This window comes from Lissotriton helveticus, chromosome 3_2 (assembly GCF_964261635.1).
Source record: "Lissotriton helveticus chromosome 3_2, aLisHel1.1, whole genome shotgun sequence".
In the NCBI taxonomy this organism is placed as follows: domain Eukaryota; kingdom Metazoa; phylum Chordata; class Amphibia; order Caudata; family Salamandridae; genus Lissotriton; species Lissotriton helveticus.
In genome coordinates, this window is record NC_136062.1 from 431,892,289 (window position 1) to 431,920,074 (window position 27,786).

A 27,786-nucleotide genomic window follows, 5' to 3' on the forward strand; every position below is an offset into this window, starting at 1 on the left:
GGTGCTCCAACACCATAAGAGGAATGTTAAAAAAGATAAGTTTAAATAACTGAGAAAACACCACTAAGGGCCTGATTACTATTTTGGCGCTGGGGGAGCAGGACCACCGCCCCAGCACCGCACTCCCGCACTGCCAAACCTGTGTGCCAAATCTGTGTGCACAACCCCGGCCAGATTATTACTTTTTTTATTATTGTTAGGCGGTTCTTTGGCAGTCCCACGGTGGAACCTATGAAATAGGCACCGCAATGGGAATGTCAAAGGCAGTGCCTGCCAGGCATGGACTGGTGCAGTCTGTGCTGTGCTAGTACTAGAGCGCATGCACAAAGGAGGGCACAACATATGACCCCTGCATAGACCCCATAGCCCTGAGGCAGCAGGGGGAACCTGTAGGGCTTTCATCGAGTAGAACAGCCATGAAAACCGTGGCGGAGAGGAAACTCGTTATATGCTTGGCAGGAACATGGCGATCCCACCAAGCATATTGTGGTCTCAAGAAAACCACGCCACCTCCAGGGATCTCTGATCACTGGTGGTGGCAGCGGCACAATGGCGGTCTGACCGCTCTAGTTGCAATAGGGCAATCGCCATCTGCGGCGGTAGCTGGAACGGTCCACCAGACTTGTAAACGGGTCCTAAGTATGCACTTAGCCTGCTATATTTGTCCCAAATCAGTGGTGGAGAACTGATGTATACTACAAAGACAGTCTACATCATTGTGTTTCAATATTGTTCTCTAGGGTCTTCTGGTGGTAAAGGACTAAGCCATGACAGCGATGATGATGAACACATGCCCACAAATCCCTCATGAAAACTTTATGGGTATGAAGGAAAATAGATCTTTTTGCAATATCACCCCCAATTTTTGGGGCAGATGCTGCTGTTTTATTTGTTTCTATGCACTGACAGTTTGCTGAGCAGGCCCCAGTGCATGTACTCTGCCCCTAAAACATGTCAAAATTGGGTGTAATCCTAACAGCCATATTTAGCTTACCCCGTACGGCCCTAGTATGTGGTACAAATGGTGCCTAGATCCTGTAAGTTTAACGTAAGTTAAATGTTACTAGTTGACTGCAGCACACATGTGACACCACTAGAGTGACGTGACAAATAGGACTGCAGGCGTACTACTTTGGCCTGACTGAAGTATTAACCCTGTACATTCAACATGCCAAAGTAACCCCTTTTGACAGGCCTAAGCCGTCCTTTAAATATTAATAGGTCACCCCTAATTAATTCCTAAAGGTCAATATGACAGGGTACATGGCAATTAAATGTAGGGCATGTAAAAGTTTCATCTAAAACTTGCCCTTAAAGTGACAGTGACCCAAAGGCTATTTTTAATTAGCAGGGTTAGGTGTTTTATAGGGAAGCACTGGATTGCAATATTAAAATTAAATGATGTCATCTCCACTTATGAGATAGCTACAAAAATGATTGTTTGACTTTTTTAAATATTTATTACAAGCCCAATAAATTGGAAGAGTAGCATTTTTACTAAATATTTTACAAAAGGTGCTCTTGAAACTTCAACAAGTTCTTGCTTGAATCCTTTCAAAGCCCATTTTCATGAGCCTCCATCTGTCTCCCAAGAGCTGGATAGCTTCTATGATCAGGTGCGAACTTGCTCCTAGGACTGAGACAAAGGCCTTGGGAGTGTGGAGGTGTTCTGTTCCTCTGACAGGATGACCATCTGGGCAGTGCCCAGGAACAAAGCTAACTTCAAAGAGCCCTACCCTATCATATGCAGAAATAGTTAGCCACTGGGCCCTCTAGTCAGTCAGGCATCATTCCCAGTGGGAGAGGTGCTGCCCCAGAACTGGCTTTGAATGATCATAGAAGATGGGATGATTATTTCCCTGGCCACACGTTTAGGGTGGATAAGGAGCTCTGCATAGGGGAAAAATGTTCTACCATGTTGGATGTAGGTAGAGAAGGACACTGTTCGATTGTTTGCCATAGGTCACACAATAAGTGCTGCATAATTGGGTAGAGTTATCCTTGGAACTTTTCTCTTTTGTTAGGGAGGGGACAGAAGTTACTCCCACCAACAGACCAGTGCCAGATTTAAATGTGGCTCAGCTGGGCATTCTCTTCTGAACTCTACTGGACCTGTGAAAGACAGAAGAAGGACTGCACCTGCTGTTGAGACCTCTAGGGAGACTTGAAGGCTGGACCTGCTCCACATTGTACACAAGGGAAAGTAGTGGACTCCAAGAGTCAATCAGTTAGCTTACCATAAATCGACAGTGCCTGGCTTAGACAATTTCCCTGTAATTCCACAAAAACTAAGCTTGCAGTGTTTTGAACTGGAGAGCCCCAGACACTTCACCAAAACAACTAAGAATTGACGGGCTGGGAGCATTGTGTCATTTGCTCGGCACTTGCGGAGTGGAGTGGTGTGGCTCACTGGTTAGAGGCAGCAGACCCGGGAGCAGAAGTCGGCCCGGGACCAGGGTTCAGTTCCCAATAATCAATATTACTTACCTGGAAATTCAATATTCTTGGCAACAATAGTTCTGCTTCACAATATTTTTGTATTACAATTATTTTTCATTACATTTGTGCAACTCAATATTTCTGATCTGATACTTTGTCAAAACAAACCTGGCCACAAACTCAGTAACCCTGCATGACACCACTCGACCTGAGCTCTCCACGCTCAGCTAGAAGAGTTTGAGCAGAAGCGAAACAGCACCTGTTTGTTAGGAATAATCAATTAAGCGCACATGTATTTATTTAAAAGAGATATCATGTCATGTTTTAAATGTAAGCTTTGTTGCAATCTTCAATGTTACAGTTAACTAGTTTTTTTTAGGTACAAAAATGTTGACACTTTAACTTTGCTAACATGCATATTTAGTTTGTGTACAGTTTAGATTAACTGACCAACTGATCTTGTCATAAATGAAATGCATTTCAGTACAATTTTCCTTGTTTCCAAATTATATTCATGTGATGCTGGCATTGTGTACTGTTACCTCAGTCCTTAACCAACATATAAATTTTACTTTTTAACTTCAGATTTCATACTTTAAATTACTATTGGGTGAAATATGTGTTTCAAAACACACTGACAAGGACAAGGACAAGGACAAGGTCAACACCCTTTGCAATGCTTTGATGCCATGTGTTCAATATATTGAAAACTAATACTTTCAAAATTATAAAGTGGATGTTTTACAGAAATCAGATCTTAATACGTAGTTCTTCTATATTGGGAAATACAATTCCCTTTCCACAAAAGGTAGGTACATAAACATTATTGGCGCTATGAATTTAAAATGGCCTTCTCTGTTCATATTACTTTTCAGTAGACTTTGCTTGCCACAGACTGTCTCAGTAGTACCTGGGGTATGCCTGGTGAGTATAAGAACCGACGGCAAGAGATGCTGGGTGGAGGCTAAGGAGCTGATTGGTGTGAGTGATATGGACACCACCAGCCTGGGGGAAGATATTGAGGGCCTCATTTATGAGAAGTGGCGCATCGCTACGTGAAAGCAGCGATGCGACACTACTCATTGCACCCTCCTTACGACACCAATCATGCGTCATATTTACAGTATGACGCATCATCTCTCGAGGAATGACAAATGCATCAGTATTACTGACGTATCTGTTGGCGCAGAAGTGGCGTATTGCTGGAGTTGTGTCGGCAGCATGACGCAACTCCAGCATTGTTCCCTTCACATGGGGTAAGCCCCATGTAAAAGGGCCTGCTTAACCCTTATGCCTGCCATGAGGCAAGCATAAGGTTTTGACGCATTGGCGCCCTAGAAGTGGCGCAGCAAAATCTCATAGATTTCACTGCGCCACTCCACGACCCTTTCTTGCGTCGTATGTATAATGTAGCTCAGGGGTTTACGAAGTGATGCATCTGCCTTGATGTGTCACTTTGTAAATATGACGCAACGGCGGTGCAAAAGTGACGCAGGGGCTCATAAATAATCCTCTGAGGGCCTTAATACGACAACAACCGTACCTGTGGTAGTAGTCTGACCACCACTGCCCCGGTGGCCCGACTGCCATATTACAATGGTGGCAGTGGGACAGCCACAAGACCGCTGCCACAGCTAGGTTCCAGGATCCCGTGGCGGTGTCAAGAGTGGCTGTAAATGGTGGTGTGCCAATGTTGGCACAGCCAAGCAGATTAGGACCCGTATTTCCACTGCCCATTTCATGCTAGGGATCCGTCCATGTAAAGTGCGGCTGAAAGGCAGGGAAGGAGGCCGAAACTGTGCCTCTGAGCAAAACTGCCCATGGGTGTGCATGCAGAGTGGACGCATCTTATGCCCCCCTGGAATAGCACTGTTGTCCATGCACTGTGTGTCATACAGCATATGCTGCATGTTATGCTGTACACAAATGTGCTGTAGGCGTTGTCATGGTGGTGATATGGTGCTTAGGCTCTCCTATGAGCTTAACATACCCGCCACCATGACACTGCCATACTACCCCCTGCCTTTCCTGGATTTTACTCGGAATCCAGCAGGCAGGTACACCACAGGCTTGGTGGTCATCCTGGGGTTGCCTCGGTGGCAGTCCTACAGGATGTCTCCCAAATTCATAATAAGGCCCTGAATCTCTTCCTGGCCTTGAGTAAGAGCAATATGTTGTGTCCCAAGAGCAGCCCCCACACCAACTGTGCTTGCACCCTACCCCTCTGTAGCTCCCATGACCCTATTCAATTGGAGGCCCCAGACTTCACCATCTGCCCAGTGCCCACCCAAACAACTAGAGTTGGAGGACTCCCCTGCTCCCAAACTGTGCAGCCCATTCCTTTGCCCTTAAATATGTGTACTTGGCTACTCTCAAGGAGGCTCTAAGGTCAATAGCAGAAAGTATTGGATCAATGTCTGTAGATATTTTGGACTTAGTTGCTGATGGCTGAATACACCTAGAGACAGTTACTGAGCAGCTCCAAACATTATGCGGCCTCATGCCCTACTTGATAGCAGGTCTAATGTTGTGTCTGCCTCTCTCTACCCCACCTCCCCGTCTGTGATCCCTCTATGCCCTGCTACTCTTGTGGTTCCTTCTTCCTGTAGAGTGTCAGATCCTGCCACATGCAGTTTATTTGACACCAGTGTCTAGGGATGACTTTAATGTTGTTGTAGTGAACAATGAAAAGGAGGATGGCCAAGAACATTCCACCCCAAGTCCTTTCCAGAACAGATGTTCATTACCTCTTAATACATGTGTTTTTAAAAATGTTTCAGAAAGATGTATAAACATTGTACAACATAAACATTGTATTTACAAAATAACTGTATAATATATTAAATAGCCAAAAGAAATGTAGAGTTAGTGAGAAGATGCCTAGTATAACAGAAGAGAGCTTTTAAAACAGAACACACATAGCAATTTCATTTGTAGTTAATGCAACAACAAACATTTAACACATATTAAAGTGTGACACAAATTTGTGATCCAACAAAGTCTCTATGACAAAATGCTGACAGGCGTTGAGAGAGAACCTACCAGTAGGGTAGTTCTTCTGCCCAGGTAGGAATTGTTCTGATACAGGGGACTTCAAGAGAGAGTCGGAAACACTACCAGGGAAACTCAATAGGAGAAAGTACCCTATCAGAGTTATCAAGAAGGCACAGAAGAGAGCACTAAACTGCCATAGAGAAGACATCCTGGAAAAGGTAGAAAAAACGCAAAACAAGAACGCCATCTGTGTCACTTCCTTTAACACCGCCTCTAATCACAACAAAAGTTTCTGACTTAGAAAATGGCGGGTTCTAATTTCAAATGGCTTAAACCTGGAGAAATCTCTTTTCTTTTTCAAGAGAAGTCCAAACATAAGGGAACATTTTGTCCACAAGAGACCCCGTCCAGATACACAGAGGGTTTAACAGAGACTGTGGAATCTTCCCCCAGTCACGGGACACATGAGATGTGGATCGTGTGACGTGTGCAAGCTAACTGTGAATACAAAAAGTATTGATGTAGGTCTCAGCTACCCATGGTAACAACGGTGACACAAAAATTATTACTCAACCAATGTTATTTACATAATCAGATGTCGTTGTAATTTAGTATATGTGGGGATGACAACACATAAGTTGAAAGTCAGGATCATGGAGCACAGAAGTAACATCAGGTGTGAGAGGACCATGACACGTTTTACCACGCACTGTCGTGTATTTCTATAGGTTCTGAATCAGTCCCCCTATTCATGACCCTATTCTGGTTAAACTAACTATCAAGTTAACTAACAGTCAGCCCATGAGGCAAGAACAGCCCCCATGATGCAGATACCGTTATCTGACGCAGTCACACTACGGCACAGGAACGTGTTATCTGATTAGGTCATAACGCTTGAGATCTAATTAGACAAGCGACATTCCTCCAGCCCCTGATAAGGCATACGAAGTTCTCATAACAAATCAAACCTATGACAACCTGGATAATCCGTGCGGCCATTGTTTTGATTTCACAGAGAACTTTAGTAAAGAATGTGCTAACGAGCAAGTCGTATGACATCTTTATTGACGTATCTATGTCCATCCTTACGTCAATCTCGGCACCTTTAAGGTATAAATATTGCCGACCTTGCCCTATGCAAACACACGCGTGGTGACAAGACGGAGCAGCCACACTTGCCGAAGCCGAGAGCAGAAGCAGACCCCGCTGGCAGCAGCCCCGCCTTCCTGACGCGCTGAGAGACGCGCTGCTATCTCAAGCCGAGAGACCCAGCACCGGCGCTTCCGGGTAGCCCTCGCAGGCAGCCTGGAATATCGAGAGCAGAGAAAGAGATACCATTCCTCATTCATCCTAACTTCCAGGTACAGAACTGAATAACCCCTCACAGAGAATTCTTTAGTTATTCACTTGGCAAAAACAAACTTAACTTAAACTGTAACTTTCTATTCCCGCCCACGCATTAGACTTAGGTCAGGTACACGGGGTAGGCGTATTTAGAAACACCAGTTGAGTACGTTTAGTCAAATGTATATGTGTATGTAAATATATTTTAATCATTTTAAACATCATATGGCTCAGAAACCATATCAATGTTTTTACAGTATTATTTTATACTATTGCTTTTAATGTATGCACTTTACTTAACTATAAGTATTGCAATAATATCGATCCATTTCTCTTGTACGAGAAAAGAGACTGATCAAATAAATAACACCTTTTTATTGAACACGCCCGTCTCTTCCTTTTCTCTACATTCTGATGAGACTAAGAATGCACGTACTGACTGAGTAAAATAATTGCCTTGTGCTCACACGACTCTTGAGATTGACTCTTGATTAGGGGAGAGCAAAGTTGTCATGTTCTATGGTTGTCAGAAACTAAATCCCTTCTTGTCTAATCAGGGAAGTTAATCCTTCCTTGAACATTCGAGAAAGTTTCTAGCGAACTCTGAGCTTAGCTGGCAAACCCAAAAATTAAGTCTAGTATCGACAGTAGTAGACCTAGTTAACGTCTGGCCTAGGCCTTTACTGCTGTAGGTACTATTCCAATGCGCAGAGCCTATTAGGAAAATAGGAGCTACACTACATGGCGCCCAACGCGTTTGGAAAGGGCGATAAAACTAACGTAAGACATTTAGAGTAACTCAGTCGTGCTTTCTCACTCAGACCCCTTTTTCCATTATACTCCAAAGACGTCTGGAGTGGGTGAAAGGTTATATCCTCCAAAACCTCGCAGGAGGGAACTCCTATGTATGGTTCTTGGTATAATCAACGTTGAAGGATACACTGTTCCAAAATATTGTGCATCTAATCTCTGTTTCCATAAAGAAACCTGATCTGCAAATAAACATAATACCATCCTGTCTGTAAAATGGCAGAGAGTGATGACGAAAGAGAGGCAGTTAGATTAGCTACTGAACTCGCAGATGCTGATGCTACCATGCAAGCAGCAGACCCGAATATAACACTCATTCCGGTCATTAAAAGGAGATCTATAACCTTAAAACTTATAGAAAATGGACTGACACCTAGAGGTGGCACAGTCATATTCGTAATTGAGGCACACGAATATCGGCAGACAGAGGTATACAATTCATGGATACATTTTCCAGCAGCAAATGCTGTAACAAAGTACTTCCACTATTACAAAGTAGAGGAACCTCCTGAAACATACACTCCTTTCGAGGAGGTGGAAGTACCACTCAAATTCCAAGAGCATTTGCTCTTATTTGATGGCGCCCTAAAACATAACAATCACATTACAAGGCTCGGTCCTTTAGGAAGACCAGGAGCAACGTGGCCGGTCTTAGCCGGATACACACCACATCCAGACATCAATAGAATGCCTGCAGCAGAGCTGTTAATACAGCTAAAACAACTACTAAAAATTCATAGACAATTAGTTCAGTATGTAATGCGGACTTCAACAATTCAGCCAGCGATTAAACTTCCACAGCTGACCCCTCACCAGGGGAACACAAATAAAATTACACCACAGAACATCCAATCCTGCCTAGGTAAAGTTCCAGCTAAACGGGAACAGATACCATTCTGGTTGGCACAGAAAATCACCCAAATAGAGGCGGTGTTTCCTGACACCACCCCATTAGAAAAACACAGGATTCTGACTATATGTCTCCCAATGGGAATCGCACCACACATTGAGGACTGTGACACTTGGGGTACAGTCTTTGCTTCCATCTACACAAAAACGCACGGTGTCCCATCCATTTCGGTGATACCAGATGTGCTAAAACAAATTCAAGATGAATACGGTCCAGAACCTGCGTTAACTCTTGGTATGAAATTATTGAAAGACTTCAAGCAGGTCTCGGCTATATTACTAGCCAACATAAAAGGTGAAGCAGCAAACGTGGCGATCCGCCAGAGGTTAAAAGAGACAGATATAGCAGACCAACCAGCTGAAATCGCCAGAATCATAGAAAAATCATATGAAGAACTAGGCAGAGATAGTCTAGGTGGAATACCAGTAAAACCGCAACTAACTACAAGTCCAGAAAAAATATTTTTTAATAATAATAATTCACCAAAAAAGAACTGGGATGGAAACAAACAATCCAATCCTAAAGAAAAGAAATTCCAGTCCCGAGGAAGGTCTCCTAGGCGAAGAGAGAAATCTCCAAACCTAAGACAGAGGTCACCGCAGAGTGACCCCTCTGGGAATAGATATAACCTTAGAAATAGGGATAATATTAAAAAACCTGATAGATATCAAGACATTGATACACGTCCCTCTCAATCTTTTCAGAATTCCTCGCAGAAATCGGAAAGAAGAGGACGATCAGAAGAGCACGCCAAGTCCAAAGACACGGAACCTGCTCAACAAAAAAAGAAATTACAATTTCCAAAAAAGAAGGTAGCCAGTATAAAGGTAGTTAACAATGCCGAGAATACTGAGGACACAACTGAAAAACGGAGAGTGGGCTCAGACAATGCTAGACAGCGCAGCAGAGGTGAGCATAGCTCGCAAAGTCCTTATGAATCATCTGGAGACAGTGGACACGAATGAATACCTTCAAGTGGAAACTGCAGACACCAGAGTTAGCAAGCCCCACAAGATATACGAGATAACATTACGTATAGAGGGAGATAAGACTAGGAAAATTAGGGGACTATTTTGGGATAACCTGTCCAAAGGCTATGACATCCTTCTAGCTAAAAAAGACTGGCCACCAGAGTTTGTCAGGGAGTGCCCTCATGGCGAAGAAGTAATTATGCCTGCCTTCTCGAATCAAATCCCGATTCATAAAAAATACACACTTGCTAGAAAGTGGGCAGTGGCCTTAGCACCTGCTTTATATAAAAATCATGTAGGATGGGATGAGGATTCTCCTCCTCACAAAATCCAGTTAAAATCACAACCAACTGCACAAAGGCAGTACCCAATTAAGCAAGAAGCTAAAAAACAAGTAAATGAAATACTAGATCAGCTAGAGTACGAGGGGGTGATTGAAACTTGCACCTCACAAATGAACAAAAACATTTGTTTCCGGTCTCCAAACCAGACAATTCATATCGTCTAGTTTTGGATTACCGACACCTTAACACATGTTGCAAAACTTTTGCAGTGCAAAACTCACACAGTGCTGCACTAATGAATAACATAGTGCGCAAAAAATACAAAACAACCTTGGACATCTCCAATGGATTCTTTTGTCAAAATATAGCACCAGAGAGCAGATATTTAACTGCATTCTCAGTAAATGGCACTCAAAAACAATTCTGTCGGTTAGCCGAGGGGTACAAGAACAGCCCGGGGGTATTCTCAGTGAGAGTAACAGAATTACTACAACTATATGATGATGAAGCATTATCTTATGTCGATGACATTTACTTAACAGATGATGACTTGGAAAGGGTGAACACCATAATACTTGGGTTCGCTGCAGAGGGTTACAAATTCAACTTAAAAAAGTCCAGAATTGCCCATCTGACAGTCCTATTCTTAGGATATGAGTTATCAAGTGAAGGTAAAAGCCTGGCAGACAATTTCCTAGAGAAATGTGCCGTAATCCAAGCTCCTAAAACACTAAAAAACCTACAGTCAATTCTAGGCTTCCTAAATTTCGGAAGAACATACATTGCAAATTACGCAGAAAGGGTCAAACCCCTTTATGATCTAATTAAACCAGACTTTAAAAGATCCAATTGGACTCAAACACACACAGAAATTTTGAGATCCTTACAAACAGACATGCTAATTAAAACAAAATTAGAAACACGTGATAACACACGCAACCTTGTGATCCGAGTCATCCCAGGAAGATGCAGATTCACATACCTGACCTCTAATGAGGGAGAAAAGGTACCAATTGCATTCAAATCACACATGTACACAGAAGCTGAACAGAAATTCAGTAATACAGAAAAAATCATTCGTGCAGTTCAAACCGCAATAGCTAGAGAAAAAGACATAGCTGACGGTAGACATATCACAGTCAGAACAGCAGAATCAGCCTTTGAGGCACTAACAACACCGTGTAATTTACCAACAACAACATTGAATCCGGAATGGATACAATGGGTGAATTCAATCACAACGGACAAAGTATACTACTACTTTGATCCAGAACTAGAAGAATTTAAAAATCTAAAATATGAAAAGACGTATCCTCTGCCAATCGACATTCTGCCTCTACGACATTACGCCTGTGTAATCTATACAGACGGACCTGCTCAACCCTCCATTTGGGGAGAACAAGCATACAACCCCACATGTGAGATTACAAAAGAAGTGTGGCGCGGAGGTATATTAAAACCTCTATTAACAAAATCACACTCAGTAGAAACTAATTCAGAACAACAAACTGAAATAATCGCATTGAAAATGGCGCTAGATAATGCGGATCGCGAATTCCCGACACTTATAGTGTCAGATTCATATTACTGCGTCAAAGCATATAACAGGGATTTGCAGACATGGATTCAGAACGGTTACAAAGATGACACAGATGCACCAATAAAGCAGAAACTGCTCTGGGAACAAGTAGCTCTTTTGAAAAAAGAACTACCAAAGACTCACGTGACTCACTTACTGAGTCATCAGCGTGATGGCGTTCACGTTGTGGGGAATTCATTGGCTGAAGCAGCCGCAGCGGCAGCCACTAAACCGGCTCCCGTAGATCGAAAAAAGCGTACATTAAAATACATTGACGGTGAAACAATGCTGGCAGTGAAAACGTCATCAAAAGGCGACTGCTCAGCGTTACCGATCAACTATCCACTCAATTATACATACATAATCGATGCAAACTCCGTCCCTTTTGCTCGAATCCCTGGAGTGGGGGATAGAGTGATTCCAAACATGGACAGGAGAAGCTTGTTAATCGCAGACGCACATATGGGTGAGGGTCTTGGACACCTCAAACTAAAAGATTCTCTGGAAGATTTACAATCACGGTACTGGTGGCCAGGCATGAGCCTACATCATACCATGTTTGTAAAAAACTGCCCAAACTGCAACAGAAATCGCAGTGGGGAGAGAAAAAATAAAATACGGTGGAATCTGACTGCAGATAATATCACCAGTACAAAGAATGGCTTGCGATTAACATATACAGGCTAGTTTCCACTTATAATGTAGATCCACAGCACTCGGCTGACGTCCGGACTGTTATACAAAGATTCGCGAGTCTAAATGGCATATACGCTAAGAGCATGCTACGTTCGACCATTGTTTTCACTCAGGCAATCCAGCCTGGGGGGGAAACATGGCCAAATGAGCACAGCCCAGCGGGAATCTTATCACTTCCTTCCTGAGGGTACGGGATGGTGTAAAGAAAAAACCAAGGCAGAAAGCAATCTATAATAGAAAGGATATTAGGTTCGGGAGCTGGGTGGGTCAAACATCTAATAAGTGTCCAACGTAGTCTAAATAACTTGCCAAGAAATTCTCTGAAGGGATTCAGTCCGTACGAATTATTATTCGGAACTAGGATGTTGATCTCTGACCTTGATAGTCAGACTTCAGTGGTAATAGAAAAAACCTTTGATGTCAAAGACCGTTTGGCTATTTTGCAGGACTTAAACAAAACAAGAAAAGACCTGAGCAACATACAGTTGAAACAACAGCCAACAACCACTGAAGAATCACCATCTGTCCCAGCAAGACCTGTCTGGATTCCAAAAGTCGGGGATCTAGTCAGGGAGAAGATCGCGGTAAAGAAGGAATTTGGGCCTTCTTACAGAAAAGCAGTTCCTGTCTTGTCTGTCAACGGGACAAGATCAGTTGTACTACCGCCACTTGCTGGAAAAAAGGAGAACAGAGTTGTATCCATCGACCTGGTAAAACCACAACATGTGGCCGATAACAAACAGTCGACCAAGTGGACTCCCAATAAGTAGCAGAACACCAAGGTTTGCTACCAGTACAGAGGTCTTAACAAAGAGGCTCATCACTTTCGAATCGCCTACAGAAGAACAACAAAGACTATGCAACAATGCAATAGAACTAAGACCTCTGAAAACCCAAATAAAAACATTTAGCAGAGACACACCAATCTACAATGAAGTACCAAGTGACAATGCAAGAAACAAAAATCCTGAAGCAATTGGAACAATTGACAGAACTGCATCCGGGTACTTCATCAACTTCGATGATTCCTCTGACGGCTTCAGTGAATCAAAGACACAGCCATCATCAAAATCCTTTAAAGACAAAGCTAAGGAACTTTTGAAACAACTGAAAGAAACATATCTGGTTTCTCCATGGATTGAATTTTGGGTGGGTTTTGGTGCATTTATCCTCATACTTTGGCTCATCATGGTATTTACTTTGGGACGCTTCATTGAGGGAAAATATGCTAAAATGGACACAGCAAGTCAGAACATCAACTTGGTCCTCAAACCACACACATCTTCACACGTCGAGAAAAGAGAACTTTCTTCAGCCAACTTCACAGCCAATCCTATACCTGGTGGGGTAGCCTGGGACAACACTGACTATGAAATTTATGGTCCGGTCGAGATCCTGAAATATCCACACCAAATCAAGATCTCCTTGAGTGACTTTGCAAAACCAAACTCATTTGCTGATGATTGGGACTTCGAAAGTATTAACAACATGATGTCTGACTTAGTAATGTCTGCTAAATTTACAAAACATGATTATTTGCAAGGTTCTACAAATTATGATAGTATGTATTGCTATAACCATTATGGTAACCATTTCTTGCATAAATCTGCACAACCTAGAAATGTTTTAAATTATAATCAATGGGAACATTGTGCTACACCTCCAAAAGGGAGCTCTAGAACGGTTTATGACAAATATTCATATTTCTCAGGTTTTAACATAAGTAATGCTGAAACGTTTTATTTTAAATTGTCAAACAAGACAGGGATGAAAACCATGATAACCAACACAAAATTGATATATTCAGATTCATTCTTTGAAAAAATGAATACTTTTGGATTTGATTATTGGGACAAAAATGTTGATTTGAAAAGTGTTTGGGGTACAAAAGAATGGCAAGTACAGGGTTTAGAAGCTTTGTTTAGAGCCTGCATGATCCCAGAACAAATGATATTTTTAAATGACACTGTTCAACAAACCACCTGTCTTGGATTAGCCAAAATCAAAGATTTAAATAACCAGTCTATTCCAAAGCCAACAATGTTTAGCAATAACTCTGAAACAGATGAAGAAATAGACGTAAACCATATTTTAAACCAAAACAGAACACATCCTGATTGGAAACAATGGTTGATCTGGCCCACAGATACAAATCACTGTCAAGATAGATTCCTGAATAAAACACAGGGTTTTAAAATGACCAGGCCAGACTCTAGATATCCCCAAAGACATCACCCAGGGATAATAACAACCTACAGTGTGGGCAAATTATGCCTTCAATGGCTACAGACTTCCACACTGCCTGAAATTAAGCAACACCTTACTTTACTTACTGATGGTGCTGACTTGCGTGATTTCATAATGGGACCACGCAAACAGCGTCAAAAGCGTTTCATAGCAGCCTCTGTATATGCAGCATACAATGAGGCCTGGAAGGTTACTCAAATTGAAACAGCAGAAAGAATACGGGAAATTGACCGTATTAATTTGGAAAAATCACTGTCTGTAGTGGACAATGGGTTAATGACTCTGTCCTCCAGAATTTTTTCATTGGACAGCATTGTGTCTTCAGCAATCGATATATTATCGCAAGACTTACTGTTATTACAACATGGTCAGTCACAATTGCGTTCTATTGTACAGCTTGGCTGGACGTTACAAAATCTGCGTTCAGGCTATGTGCCTTGGCGTTTAATCAACACAACGTCACTATTCCAAATCTTTAACCTTACTGATAGACAAATCGGTATGGCGCAAAAGGGTGCTGATTATACAATCTTGAGCATTGAAAAACTAGAAAGATTACCAATGACAATGTCAGAACGACCTGTCAGTGAATGGATAATCCACGGAATAATAAATATTCCAATCTCAACCTTCAGGTTTCAATACTGCCAAAAATATATACAGGCTGGCATGTACGAGAAATCGGGAAAGGGGTACCTTAAAACAACTTGGAACCTGCCCTATTCACATGCATGTGTCAGTAATAAAGGACAGAAAGTGTTTCTTAGTGGCAACAATTGTGCTATGTCACTAAGCGGCACGCTTCTGTGTAACGGTATTAGTTTGCATGGAGCCTGTGAAGGGAATTCATACAACCTTTCATGTCACCAGCAAGGCGCACCTGCAACTGAAATAGAACCATTCTTTCAAAGACTCTATAATGGGAGTTACATTCTTATTGTAGACCGCAGATGTTGTAGTCTTATGCCCGGGACTCCTTATCTAGTAACTACAACGGCGAAGGTCAAGTGCTGTGGACGTTCTTTGTTCCCCAGCTCCTTTCCGGACAGGGAGGCAAGGGCATGGCCCAGTTTGAAAATTACTTCTATTCGAATAGACACTTTAAGCAGAATGAAAACAGTGCTTCTTCAGACGCCTACAAGGCTCACGTCATCAAAAGAAACGTGTGATCTACAAGTCGCAAGGACGACTGCAGAGATACATACATTATTATCAACTAATTCCCCCGTACATTTCGCGGAAATCCTGAGCGAAATCTTAAATATTTCTGATACCAATGGGATCTCAGGGTTATTTAAGACAGTATTTTCGATGGCAGTAACACCATTCAAAGCCATACTGGGTATTTTTCCAGATTTCGTCCATTCGATTTTTGGCAGACTTCCCCTGATCCTGGGACTAATTGCAGGAATCCTATTCCTAGTCCTTATTTTTCGTTATGGCAACCCATGTCACAGAACAAACTCTCGCGACAATAGAAGATACGATCCTAGCCATTGGATACCGGGACCGGATATCAAAAATCCTGGGACTCTCCCGGCTTAGAGACCTAAACATGACTTGGTTTCTATCATTTCGACCAATGTGGCAAAGGTGTGTTTTACCTGTACTAAGGTGTCTGCTATGCGGAGAAGAATGCGTGTTAGACACCTGTCTGACGCTACAATCGGATGCGCCAGTGGATGCAGATACACTGTTGGTTCCTACCAAGGTTCACGCTTTGTGCTGCCCTCAAAGGCTGCCAATCCTGATGACGGCATTCCTGGAATCTTCACCACTACGATTGAAGAGTAGTGAAGTTCAAGATGAAAGCAGCATCGAACAGGTACGACCTTCTGTCAGCAATGCGAATCAGAATGTCAATGGAGACAATCATGCGCACGAATGCATGGTTACCCCTATTTCCGACTTAGTGGAACTTTCCCATGAAGCTGTTGACAGTTTTTTCGAAAGCCTGAATGATATGATGTTCTCGCCAGAACAGAAATAGAGACTTTTGAGTAAACTCGCACACGGCGTTCCCTGAATTCGGCCTTCAACTTTAAAAATAAAGTCACATGAACAATTTCACTCCAGTTCACGGACAGCAATTTTTTTCAGCAAGCCCCTTAAAAATATTTTTCTACATATTTTTTCCCGGGACACTGATCTTCTGCTTAAAGTAAGAAACTATTCCTAGAGAACTAAAATTTCTATTTTTAGATACTTTATAGACTTTAGCTGCCCGCTGGTATGTTCACAAATATTTTATTATGTGATGAAATGGTCTCGAACTTCCTTTCTGTATAGCCATATTAAGAGCCATTTCATGTGTATTTCTCATATACCAATAAGCAATAATGCATAAAAATGCGTGTTTACTTTTGCATTTAATTCATAGCTTAAGTGCATACAATATATATGACTGCAATTTTTCAGTATATTTGAAAATTTCGAAATGCATTTATGTATTTTGGGGTGGTAAGGTATACACTATACTCTATAGTATGTTGTACTATGTTATACTATGCATAGATTAGTAGATATGACCATAGTTAGCGTGGAGTGGGTGTCGTGTATTTCTATAGGTTCTGAATCAGTCCCCCTATTCCTGACCCTATTCTGGTTAAACTAACTATCAAGTTAACTAACAGTCAGCCCATGAGGCAAGAACAGCCCCCATGATGCAGATACCGTTATCTGACGCAGTCACACTACGGCACAGGAACGTGTTATCTGATTAGGTCATAACGCTTGAGATCTAATTAGACAAGCGACATTCCTCCAGCCCCTGATAAGGCATACGACGTTCTCATAACAAATCAAACCTATGACAACCTGGATAATCCGTGCGGCCATTGTTTTGATTTCACAGAGAACTTTAGTAAAGAATGTGCTAACGAGCAAGTCATATGACATCTTTATTGACGTATCTATGTCCATCCTTACGTCAATCTCGGCACCTTTAAGGTATAAATATTGCCGACCTTGCCCTATGCAAACACACGCGTGGTGACAAGACGGAGCAGCCACACTTGCCGAAGCCGAGAGCAGAAGCAGACCCCGCTGGCAGCAGCCCCACCTTCCTGACACGCTGAGAGACGCGCTGCTATCTCAAGCCGAGAGAACCAGCACCGGCGCTTCCGGGTAGCCCTCGCAGGCAGCCTGGAATATCGAGAGCAGAGAAAGAGATACCATTCCTCATTCATCCTAACTTCCAGGTACAGAACTGAATAACCCCTCACAGAGAATTCTTTAGTTATTCACTTGGCAAAAACAAACTTAACTTAAACTGTAACTTTCTATTCCCGCCCACGCATTAGACTTAGGTCAGGTACACGGGGTAGGCGTATTTAGAAACACCAGTTGAGTACGTTTAGTCAAATGTATATGTGTATGTAAATATATTTAATCATTTTAAACATCATATGGCTCAGAAACCATATCAATGTTTTTACAGTATTATTTTATACTATTGCTTTTAATGTATGCACTTTACTTAACTATAAGTATTGCAATAATATCGATCCATTTCTCTTGTACGAGAAAAGAGACTGATCAATAAATAACACCTTTTTATTGAACACGCCCGTCTCTTCCTTTTCTCTACATTCTGATGAGACTAAGAATGCACGTACTGACTGAGTAAAATAATTGCCTTGTGCTCACACGACTCTTGAGATTGACTCTTGATTAGGGGAGAGCAAAGTTGTCATGTTCTATGGTTGTCAGAAACTAAATCCCTTCTTGTCTAATCAGGGAAGTTAATCCTTCCTTGAACATTCGAGAAAGTTTCTAGCGAACTCTGAGCTTAGCTGGCAAACCCAAAAATTAAGTCTAGTATCGACAGTAGTAGACCTAGTTAACGTCTGGCCTAGGCCTTTACTGCTGTAGGTACTATTCCAATGCGCAGAGCCTATTGGGAAAATAGGAGCTACACTACAGCACTACGCTGAGAAAAAGCACTCAGCAGACAACCTTCACTGGAAAGTACTGGACAAACCATATATCTCAACTAAGAGCAGAGACCCCAACAGAATCTTATTCCTGATGGAACAAAAATGGAGATATTGTTGCTAAGTCATTAAATTGGCCTGAACAATGACATCCCTCGGAACACTCTGAATGGATTATGATCAGTTTCTAGAAAACTACACCCACTGGTATGACCTATTCATCTGAATGGATAGATACAGAGTAATATATCCCTCTGCTCCCAGTGATATGTGTACCACTGATCATTAGAGTATGTGTGGTTACACAATATAGACTCATCCTATTAATAAAACGTATCTTCAATACAGTAGTAAGCACTGGTCACATCTTTGCCCATGATCAGTCCCTAATACATGGGAAGGAGAACACGTACTGAAGTTTCAATAAAATATAAATATTTATTTTTAGGAAATCCACCCCATGCCGCCACAAACACTCCCAGGAATTTATATACCTGTGTGTGGGTATAGACTCTGATCCGATGGCTGCCACAGAGAGCTGGTGTTTTTATTAACACTCGGGAAAAACTATGATGGGGTTGTTCGGTGATGTGCTAACACGCATCAACCAATGATGGAGGAAAGAAGATGATGGAGGCAGTTGGGTGATCCGCTAACATGCACCAGCTATAGATAAAATAGGGGTTAAAGGTCTAGTCGTTCAGGCAACGACCGCTACACACGTGACACACATCCATGATCACGTGGCAGGATGTGCTGTTTCTTTGAATAGGCCTCCAGCACAACCACTAGGGACCTACACAATGCTGGGAGAGACACTGAGCCAGAGGCAGACCTACCTTGATGAAGCAAGGGGGGCACACAATAGGGGGCAGAGAATAAATACATTTAAAGGAAGGGTTTTGCTCTTTAGTTTATGTCAGGGAGTTGGCACCAGGGACTTGAGCATGCATGAAAAACTAAGGGCACGCCCATTAACAGGGGTGCCTGAGATGAATTGACATGCATGAGATGTCAACAACTAACAGGTGAAAACCTTGTTTAAGGGGTGTTTTTTCTCTATAATTATCTATACCCACGTTTTTAAACCACTGTGTAACTACAGGGGGTCGCCTACGATCCTGTGCCAGCTCCAGATCCACTGCAGACAGCGGTCCCGCCCACTCTGACATAAAAGAGAGTGTGCCGAGCGGACGCGCGCAGCGGCGCGCCAAAGGCGCACCTAAGGCAAGCCTGTCTGCGCCCGTCCGCGCCAAACCATCGCCATTCGCCACCTCCCCTGCCTGTCTGCCACCAGCCCCGTTAGAATGTGAGCCCTCAGATACACCAGAGCGAAGCTCCTCTCGCTTAACTCTATCCCTCTGAATATTTCTAGTCAAATCCGGCCCAAAGCCCCATTATCCCTTCCAAAACAGCTCAATTGCCTCTATGGCAATGTCCGCTCTCTTCCAAAGCATTCCCTTGAAATATGGGCACTCCTAGATCTAGAAAAACCTGATCTCCTTTTCATCACGTAAACTTGGCTCCAAGAAACATCCACTCTGGACATAGCTGCTGCCCTCTCCATCGGGTATAACAACTGCAGGCTAGATAGGACGAGCAAGAAGGGCGGAGGCACTGCAGTAGTTCATAATTCATCCATGAAAGTCCATATGATCGACTCACATGCAGCGAGCTGGGGCGAAATTCTCATCTTTTCCTTAGATCTAAATAATAAAGACTCTTGGAAAGGAGCTTTAGTCTATAGACCCCCTGTAAACAAAAATAACTTTGCCGCTCAGCTGTTAGAAACCGTGGCCCTGCACGTCCTAGCCTGTAAAAACTTCCTCCTACTGGGAGATTTTAACCATCATGCAGAATTGAGTCAAGACCCACACACCATCGAACTAATCACTAGTATAGATTCATTAGGCCTGAATCTTTTAGAGACCGGTCCAACACACAATGCGAGACATACTCTGGACCTCATTTTTACAAACAACCATGAAATTAAGATTACTGAGCTCTACCCAATCATATGGTCAGACCATAATATAATTAAATTTCATATCGCCGTTAACCCCACGCAATTATCTCAACAAAAGGAAATTAAAATGAGCCGCTCTTAGAATAAAATCACCCATGACGCATTTTTTAGTCACTTCATTCCTCCCAAAGTGACCCCACTCACGGACCCAAACCATGCGGCCAATGATCTAGATCAGGCTATCTTAGATACCCTAAATTCCATAGCCCCAAAGAAGGCAACCAAAAGCCCCAATAAACTATCCCCTTGGTTTACGCCGAACTTAAAAATAGTCAAAAAGGCATCAAGAACAGCCGAGCGCCAGTGGCGAAAAACTAAAAACTTATCGGACAAACAAACATACAAGGCTCTATATAAAGACTACATGGACCAAATAGCATCTGCAAAAAAAGCCTATCTTGGAACCAGAATAAGCCAGGCTAGGAACTCACACAAGAACTTTACTCAATTGTAAAGGAATTCACCAAACCTTCCTCATGCCAACCCCCAAGCTTAGACTCCCAAGAGTGGGCAAATATCCTTTCCTCCTATTTTAAGGACAAAATAGATGATATTCACAAACTCTTCCCCACACAGATCACTCCTGACTTAAGTGATGCTCCAACCACCCTATCACACAAACAACACACAGTCCCGCAAAATGTGTTACAAGAATTCCGGACTTTCTCTGAGGAAGAGGTAATTAAAATCATCAAGAAAACAAAGTCAGGTTTGCCTGCCGACCCAGCATCTGCCCAGATTCTTCCCAAAATAGCCCCGACCATTATCACAGGAATAACGGCTACACTAAATCTTTCATTAACCCAAGCCATTTTTCCAACAATCTGGAAAGAAGCAATGATCAGGCCAATAATAAAAAAAAGCAACTCTGACTATAGACACCCCCTAAATTACCACCCCATCTCTCTCCTATCCTTCTTTGGGAAAATCATGGAATCACATATAAACAAGCAGTTAATCAAGTATCTGGAAGATAACGGGCTGCTGGACACATCTCAGTCGGGCTTTAGAGCATCCCACAGCACCGAGACAGCCTTACTCGAGGTAACAGATAACATCTGCATGACTTCAGATACTAGCCAATCTGTCATCCTGGTATTATTCGATCTGTCGGCAGCCTTCGACACCATCTCACACAGCATTCTTTTCGAACGCCTAGCTGATATTGGTATCGAGGGCCCCGCCTTGCTATGGATTCAAAGCTACCTAACTGGCAGGAAATCTAAGGTCAAAACAGGAACTTTTATCTCAACCTGCGTAAATAATGACAAGGGTGTCCCCCAGGGGTCAATATTAAGCCTCACTCTGTTTAATGTGTATTTAACCCCTCTGGCCAAGGTGATTAGAGCTCATGGGTTCGATACAGTGTCGTACGCTGACGACACCCAGCTCTTAATCACCTTAGGACCAAACCCTAGCGAAACAAAGCTCAGATTCCAACAATGCATGATTTCCATTAAAAACTGGATGTCAAACAACTACTTAATGCTAAACGCAGGGAAGACAGAAATAATGTTATTCAGCAATGCGAATAAACATTGGACAGATGAATGGTGGCCAACTTAACTAGGCCCCTGCCCGGCACCAAAGAAATCAGTAAGGAACCTGGGAGTTACCATGGATGATAAACTATCCATGGCCCCACAGATAAATAAGATAGTCCACACCAGTGTTGGAATGATGCGTAGCCTTAGAAAAGTTTTTAAATGGATACCCCAGTCATCCCGCAAACCTCTAGTGCAGTGCCTAATTGTGAGCCGACTGGATTACGGAAACGCACTATTAGCTGACATCAATGAGAGCTCCCTGACCAAACTCCAGACTCTTCAAAACACTGCAGCCAGACTAGTTCTGGAACTTCGGCCCTGCACTCCCTCGGCCCCCTGTCTGAAGCAGCTACACTGGCTACCCATAAGGAAACGTATTAAATTCAAAATCTGCTGCTTGGTCCATAAATCTATAAATGGCCAGGGACCAAATGTTTTGAAAAAAAACCTCAAGAAATATTGCCCAAACAGAATCCTCTGATCCTCGGACAAACATCTGCTAACAGTTCCAAAAGTTCGAACGGTCCAAAACGGCGACAGATGTTTTTCAAAAATCGTCCCAGCAACATGGAACACCTTACCTCTATCTATCAGGGCCGATATTAACCACAAATCATTCCGTAAGAACCTGAAAACATGGTTCTTCTAGACCTTCTAACTACATCCCCTCTATATCTCGGAATTTCTGCAAGCGCTATGGGACCTATCGGTGATATATGCGCTATACAAAATCAAATACAAATACAAATACAAATACAAAGTTCAAGCAGCTACTTCGGTGAAACTCAGTAAGATCAACTAAGTTCAAGAATAAATGTCCATAACTTTCTAGAAGGGTACAAGTATGTGGAGTCTCTCCTAGTTATGATTAGCTGGACATATATTAGTATATAATTTTTTTTTTATTCCTAAAAGGGAATCGTAGACTTTACATTCAGTGAAGGGCACTGCGCTAAAAGCGGCAATTAAAACAGAATCACCAACCAGTCGCATCGCACCAAACGAGTTGAGAGGGGCAAAGTAATACATTTTCTTCACCTTAAGGCACATAATGTGTGTATTTATGATGGCTTACAATTTTCTTTTCACTTGTAAATATATTTTTTCTCACTTACAAATCCTATTTGGAGTGTGATTACAGGACCTACCTTAAGTTACAGGTTTAGTAATAAAACTACGTATTAAGTTAGACAAGAAGGGTATTATTACAGGGATATAATAGTCCTGAAGAAAGCTGGGGAAGACACAGGATCCAGCTGAGACATGTATACTTGTCTGCAGAGTGGAGGGGTAAATGGTACATAATCTACCCGCTTCACCGCCATCCACTGGTATTGAGATACCGTTTAGCCCTGTCCAGGGAATCCATTAATGAAATAGACATTGGGATATTACTCGGAGTCAGTTTTAACTAGTTTGTCTGCACTTACTCCTTTTATGATCCCAACCTTTCTATATGTTTGTATTGTCTCCCCCACCCTATTGCTCCACCCAGTGCGTTGGTCTGTGCAGAGGTGTGTGTAGCATCCCAATGATAAAGCATGCCACAAATCTTTGTGGGTGAGGGCAGTTTTTCAAAGATTTGTATTTTGCCAGTTCTATCTCTCTTAAAAAAGTGATTTACACTCTCCTACTTATCAGTGTGTGACTAGTTATATTCAGAGGAGGTCGAAGTAGGAGGTCTCCTCCTCCCCCTTCTTTGTGTGTGGTTCAGGGTAAGTTAGTGGCAAAATAGAAATCTGTTACATGTCACAGTTATTTTGGGTGGCTTCTCTTACTATTTTACCTACGTAATGCTAGTAGTGAGCATGGTCGAGACTATGCTTGTAATGGTGGTTGGTGAGTTGGCTGGAATTTAGTTCACCGTGTTGGAGGTTGAGGTTGTGGAGGTGTTTTAGATAGGCGTGGTGCAGGTGGTGTAGGTGGTGCAGGTGGAGGTGGCAGAAGTGTGAGCTTGACAGGTGTGGTATCACTCGTTTGTCGAGGTGCCCCTATAGAATCTCCTCCATCAGTTGGCCGTGAAATTTGACTTTAGAAATTCCTGCCTATTGGCTCTATCTTCTACATGGCCAGGGCGTAGTGCCTTACACTCTCTTCCATAAAGGTTTGAAGATGTTCGTCTCATTAACATTTTGGAACATTATTCATGCCATGGGCATGCAATTAAATCATCAGAGGGAGTCCCTTAAGGGAGTCAGCTAACTCATGGAGAGTGGTACCCATAACATGAATATCCTGCTGTACAATGGTCTGTTGTTTGAAACACTGATCCTCCCAAATAGCATTATTAGGCCATGCAAACTCCCCCCTCCATTTGTGGCCATCTAACATGGTCAACAGATTGATAGCACACAGAGAGGTGGCACTTGGAGGTTGTTAGTGAAAGATTCATGAATGGGGCAAAACTGCTTTTCACCAGGGCGTGTACTCCCTCAGCTGATTGAGAGTTCAAGTTCAAGTTTAGCATTTGTAAAGCGCACTACTCACCCAGAGGGTCTCAAATCGCTTGAGGGGGGGGTACTTTACTTATCGAAGATCCAAGTTTTTAGTTGTTTTCTGAAGGAGAGGTGGTTCTGTGTAAGGCGGAGGTGGGTGGGGAGAGAGTTCCAGGTTTTGGCCGCTAAGTAGGAGAAGGATCTTCCTCCCATGGTGGATCTATGGATGCGTGGAATTGCGGCGAGGGCTTGTTTGGACGATCGTAGTTAGCGGGTGGGGTTTAGAAGTACAGGCGCGTGTTGTGGCATTCGGGTCCTAGGTCGTAGAGGGCTTTGTGTGCGTGGGTGAGGAGACGGAATGTTAGTCTCTTGTTGACGGGGAGCCAGTGGAGGTCTTTCAGGTGACCGGAAATGTGAGCTTGGCGGGGGATGTCTAGTATGAGTCTGGCTGAGGCGTTTTGGATGCGTTGGAGTTTTTTCTGTAGTTTGGCTGTGGTTCCGGCGTAAAGGGTGTTTCCGTAATTCAGTCGGCTTGTGACCAGTGCTTGGGTGACCGTCTTTCTTGTTTCGGTGGGGATCCAACGGAAGATTTTTTTGGAGCATACGTAGGATGTTGAAGCATGATGATGAGACGGCGTTGACTTGTCTGGTCATCGAGAGGGAGGAGTCCAGGATGAAGCCTAGGTTACGTGCATGGTCTGTGGGTGCGTTTCCCTTGGCCGGTGGCCACCAAGATTCGTCCCTGGCGGAGGAGGATGATCCTAAGATGAGGACTTCCGTTTTGTCCGAGATCAGTTTTAGACGGCTGTTCTTCATCCATTCGGCTACTTCTTTCATCCCTTCGTGTAGAGAAAACCAGAGATGCAGTAACATGGTAGGAATAGTAGCCAATGACTAGAGATGGATAACCCTTCACAGAGATTCAGGAGGCTTCATGCTACCCAGCATGAAGTGGCCTTTTTGATGTTCTGTGTAGATGTGACGTTGTCCTCTTCCTTTACCACCTCCTGCTCCTCCTTCTCCTTTTGTGGTGCGCGGTCTTGCCTGCTGATGTTGTATGTTATGTTATGTTATGTTATTTATTCTTTTGTATAGCGCAACGGTTACTCAAAAAGAGTGTCCCGGCGCTTTAGGTAAGGGGAACTAATTCGGAATAACATAACACAGTTAAAAAAGAGAACACAACACACACAAAGACGAAGAGGGACTGCTAGGGAGGCCTACTGGGTAAACAACCAAGTTTTAAGACCTCTCCTAAAATCCAGAAGAGTAGTAGCCCCCCGAAGTGGAAGTGGAAGCAAATTCCACATCTGTGGGGCCAGCAGACTGAAAGAGCGGCCGCCCAGGCGAGCTCTCTTAACACGAGGGACAGCCGCCAGAAGCAAAGATTCAGACCGCAGAGAGCGGCCCGGCTGGTAAAAGACCAATCTCTTTTGGAGATGCTTTGCTCCCACAGCGTGGAGTGCCTTGTAGGCCAATATCATGGCCTTAAAAGCGATCCGTTTACGGATCGGTAACCAGTGCAAAGTCAGCATTAGCCCGGAGGCGCTGGCGCGTCTGTTAAGACCAAAAATGGCCCTGGCCGCCGCATTCTGCGCAACTGTATCTTGGCGGCAGAACGGATTCTCTTTATTGAATGCCCACCACCATCCGCTTGTGAATGGGTCAGCAACATCATCCATTCTCAATGTTCCACGTACCTGGAAGGAGATTTCAACTCATGAAGCACATCAAATTCGGCTTTTTGTAGCAATGTGAACATTGTACTTTAATAACCATTGTTCTGCAAATATGAATAAGGTTAGTACTGTGTGAGCATAAGTCAACATGTGCTATTAAGGCTTGATAAATAGATGAAATTATTATATCTCAACAATGTGAACTGAGCAGCTCCAGCCACATAGATTACTTTTTAAAAATCCTGTTGTGCCTGCGTCCTTGTATATGGTGTTTCCAAAGTGTGTCCAGATCCAGCTGCTACAGATAAGATGTATGTTCAATTGATAGTCAATATAATATAATAATATAATATAATTAGCGGCGAAGTACTGGAATGCTCACCTCCCTCACATCCGGGCCCTTGGAGATCTCTTTCTGTTTAGACGGGCTATCAAGACTATTTTATTTGTCTAAGTTCTTTTCTACCAGATTCTTTCGTTGATCCATTTTCTTTAGCTTTTTTAACAGTGTTGTGTTTTTGGTGCCTTGCATTGCGCCGGGACGCCCCTTTGCTGGGGCAGCTGAGCGCGGTATAAGTTAAGATAACATAACATAACATAACATATATCATCATGCACACAAATACAGATACTTTAGAGAGACATTTAGGAGAACATATACCACCAGAAAGTAAATCATTTAATATTTGATATACTTACAAAATAGAGAAAAATAACTAAATTACTAATGAGTTTAGGAGTTAATATAATAGGTCTCCAGACTGACCTGATAGAAGGAAGGTAGAGAGCCTAATTACTACTGCCTGTGCAGCATCTTTCCCAGCCTAGGTGCCCACCAATTACTACGCCACACATGGAGCTTAGTATTACACGACTTTATTCATGTGCATGTAACTGTGAACTCAACATTCTAAAACAAGCCTTCCTCCCGTTCCACTCTGATACTTACATCACAGTTCTATAGAGTCTGTTAAGAGCCAAAAGTGTTCCATCATAAAACCTGCAAGGCACTACTTCCCCCCCCTCTGTTATATAAAACTTTAATTTATTGACAAATCAGTATATGTCAATTAGGATTTAAAAAGTGCGGCAAATTACCTGTGAAGATCGTAAGGTACTGAGGTTGCTAGCTGCTGTGCATCGAAAGCAGTGAAAAACTAGGCAAAAGCACAAGAAAGTACTCAGAAAAATAGAGGGAAAGGAATGAGAAAGTGGCAAAAAAATTAAGGCAAAAGTAGGAGGAAGGACTCCGAAAAAAGGGGGAAAGGAAGGAGAAAGCTGTAATAAATTAGGAAAAAGCAGGCGAAAGCACTAAGCGGCACAGCAGCCAGGCGATATATATATTTACAAATACATCTCTTCAACCAACCTTCTTGATACTTTTATCATTTTACCTGATCTGTTTAAGGAAGCTGTCACGTTCAGTGTCAGAGATTTTTGATGGGTAAGAGGTAACACAGTTACTGAGTTTTTAGGTTCAGTCTTTCTTTCACTATTTCGATAGAGAATCAATAAATTAAATGCCGAAAGTGAGGAGAGTTACAACAGACAGACTTTCTAGGACGTTAGGCAGTAAATATGTGTCCCTTGGTGGACGCTAGGTGGAAAGGTACAGCATCATATGGAGCATCAGGTTTCCTTCTGCACGTTTATCGTGTGATCACTAGATCTCTTCTATTAAACACGATGTTCTTTGCGTGTCACCCCTTGTTTCCATAGGCTTTCATTTTATGATTGTTAACCTAATCCTTTGTTTGAGTTGTATCCTCATTTCCTTCTCTTTTGTTGGTCCTTTGAGGTTACTTGGTTGCCGTTGCTCCCCCGAACATCAAAGATGTAGGAACTTTACCTATGGTAGAGTGAGGTGTTGAGCGATAGGCCTGTAGGGTA